The 3,030-nt window shown below is 51.0% G+C and overlaps 1 pseudogene; it reads right to left on the reverse strand.

Moving 5' to 3' along the window:
- Positions 1–407: 407 nt before the first annotated feature.
- Positions 408–1,143, reverse strand: LOC105993856 (annotated as a pseudogene).
- Positions 1,144–3,030: the final 1,887 nt, after the last annotated feature.

Genomic DNA, 3,030 nt, shown 5'->3' on the forward strand with positions numbered 1-3,030 from the left:
TGGCACTGTGGCTCAAGTGGTAGAGCGCTAGCCTTGAGCTGAAGAGCTGAGGGACAGCGCCCAGGCCCAGAGTTCAGGCCCACAACAACAACAACAAAAAATGTCTCATGGACTTTCCTGCCCAGACTGGCTTTGAACTATGATCCTCAGATCTTAGCCTCCTGAGTAGCTAGGATGACAGGAGTGAGCCACCGGCACCCGGCGAGGTGGGCTTTTTCTGCTTGTTGCCTGTACTCTAACACTTCAGCCACACCTCTACTTATAGCTTTTTTTTTTTTTTTGCTGCAAAAAGCTTTATTTTCATTTGGTCCAAGGCTTGGGAAGGGCTCCAGGATGGTTAGTTAGGAAGTTTCCCAATGGCTAGAGGCAGAACTCGGGCGGAAACCCTGATATCTGGTGAGGCAGAGGTGGCCCTCAAAGGCTGCCAGACTCTGGAGTTTTCTAGTCGTGTTTGAGGGTGAGGCGTTGGAAAAGATACTCGCCCAGCTGGGCCTGAGGGGCCGCCCCCAGCCTGCGGAGGTTGGTTCAGTGGTCGCCTATCTTCTTGATGAGCTTCACCTCTTCATCCAAGAAGTGGTTCTCTAGGAAATCACAGAGATGGGGGTCTGTGTGAGCAGAACCCAAGGCATGAAGATCCAAAATGGCTTGGTTCAGGTTCTTCTCCAGGGCCAGGGCAGCTTCCATGGCTTCCACAGTTTTGCCCCACTCATCCTGAGAAGGTTTCTGCACAGCCTGGAACAGCGTGGCCGCCGCGCTGGTTCTGCATCTTCAGGAGGCGCTGGGCGCCCTCAGCTTCTCCTCGGCCAACTCGTGGAAGAAGTGGCCCACGGCCTCCAGAGCCACATCGTCGCAATCGAAATAGTCACCCAGAGAGAGGCAGGTGTAGGAGGCCGCAGATGCAAGCTGACCAGGCGGCTGACGGCAGCCTCCACCTCGGTGGAATAATTCTGACGAATCTGGGAGGTCATGGCTGGTCGTCAATACCAAGCTAACCACAGAAAAAACCGGCGTTGGTTGGTCCTGGAAGCAGGCCACGGGCAAGAGGATAAGGGTCAGAGTTGGTGAGTGGAGAGGCAGTTGGTGGTGGAAAGGAAGAGTCCCCGGGTCTGTTCCGTCCAAACACTGTTGAAGCAAGACACAGATCCGCAGGACTTGCGGGCGCTTCTGCTCTTGATTGTTATTTGAAGATGTCTCTTAGACTTTTCCACCCAGGCTAGTCTGAACTGTGATTCTCACATCTCAGCTTCCTGAGTAGTTAGAATGATAGGTGTGAGACACCTGTACGGGGCTTCTAATTCTCTGTATTGTATCCTTGTCTGGTTTTGCAGCTCTTCAGTTTTTGTTTTTGTTTTTTGGGTCTAGTTGTGGGGCCTGAACTCTGGGCCTGGGCACTGTCCCTCAGCTCTTCAGCTCAAGGCTAGCGCTCTACCACTTGAGCCACAGCACCACTCCTGGCTTTTTTTTCCTTTTTGCTTATGTGGTGCTGAGGAAGCGAACCCAGGGCCTCAGGCATGCAAGGCAAGATCTCTACCACTGAGCCACCTTCCCAGCCCCCTCTTCAGTTTTTTTGAGACAAGGTCTTGCTGTGTAGCCTAGATGACCTCAAATTCATAGTCCTTCAAATCTTTTTGTTTCTTTCAGTATTTCACTATTTTATTGAATGGAAGGTAGGCACACGGATATGCCACTGCCCATAACAAAGATCTCATCTTTATTAAGATGGTAGCCTTTTCTCATGGCGGGGGAGCAGGAAGGTATGGATCATGTGGAAAGCCAAACAGTAAAGGAAATCCTCTGCCCCCCAAATCCTCTTACCCTCCCCAGGCCATCCCAGTTATGCTAGCTAATAATCCCATTTACTTCACAGCAGTTCCTGTCCCAGAATTCCTTTATTGTCTGGGTTTCCACACAATTCTAGCTAGTCAGGAAGACTGGGTTTTGGCCAGCCTAAGCAGGAACGTCTCCAAGACTCCATCAAGATGGAGAGGGGCTAGGCATGGTGGCCCCCTTCCCATCTCTACTACATGGGCAGGAGGAAAAAGAGTTATACTGTATTTGAAAAATAACAAAAGCACCAGGTGCCAGTGGCTCACACCTGTGATCCTAGCTATTCAGGAAGCTGAGATCTTAAGATCACAGTTTAAAGCCAGCCTGGGCAGGAAAATCCGTGGGACTCTTATCTCTAACCACCAGAAAACCAGAAGCACTCCAACACTTAAGCCACAGCGCCACTTCGGGCTTTTTCTGTGTTATGTGGTACTGAGGAGTTGAACCCAGGGCATCATGCATGCTAGGCCAGCACTCCACCACTGAGCCACACTCCGGCCCTCATATGTGAAAGTTCTAAGAGAAAGATTATTCCTAGCTGGAAGGATCAGCTTGATGACTGCGGGACATGGACATGTGAAGAAGGGAGTTTCAGGGTCAGAAGCTGCATGTACAGAGGCACACAAGCAAGTCACTCAGGGCAGGTATTGGAAGGGGCAAGCAGCTGATGTTGGTTATCATAACAAGTGCACAAGCTGGGCATGGCAGAGCATTCTGTAATCCCACATGCTTAGGAGGCAGAGGCAAGAGGATCAGGGGAGTTTGAGACCATGCTAGGCAACATTCGGAAGAGTTGTAGACAGCTAGACACCTGAGCTTCCTTTGGGGTGAAGGTATGGCGTGAATGTCCACTGCTTGGTTGCAGGCAGGGTTGGAGATGGCTCAAGGCTGGGTAAGCATCTTCAACCTTGGCTGCATGCAGAAAAGTCCCTAAGATTCCATCACCAACTCATCAGTAAAATGCTGTGCTGGGAGTGGCACTGTGGCTCAAGTGGTAGAGCACTAGCCTTGAGCACAAAGAGTCTTAGGAACAGTACCCAGGCCCTGAGTTCAAGCCCTAGGCTGGCAAAAAAATAAAATGCTGGAGTGGGGATGTGGCTCAAGTGGTGAGTGCCAGCCGTGAGCAAGAAAGCTGAGGCTCTGGTACTGGTATACACACACACACACACACACACACACACACACACACACACGGTTTAAGAG

The sequence above is a fragment of the Dipodomys ordii genome, unplaced genomic scaffold (genome assembly GCF_000151885.1).
Source record: "Dipodomys ordii isolate 6190 unplaced genomic scaffold, Dord_2.0 Scaffold101, whole genome shotgun sequence".
In the NCBI taxonomy this organism is placed as follows: domain Eukaryota; kingdom Metazoa; phylum Chordata; class Mammalia; order Rodentia; family Heteromyidae; genus Dipodomys; species Dipodomys ordii.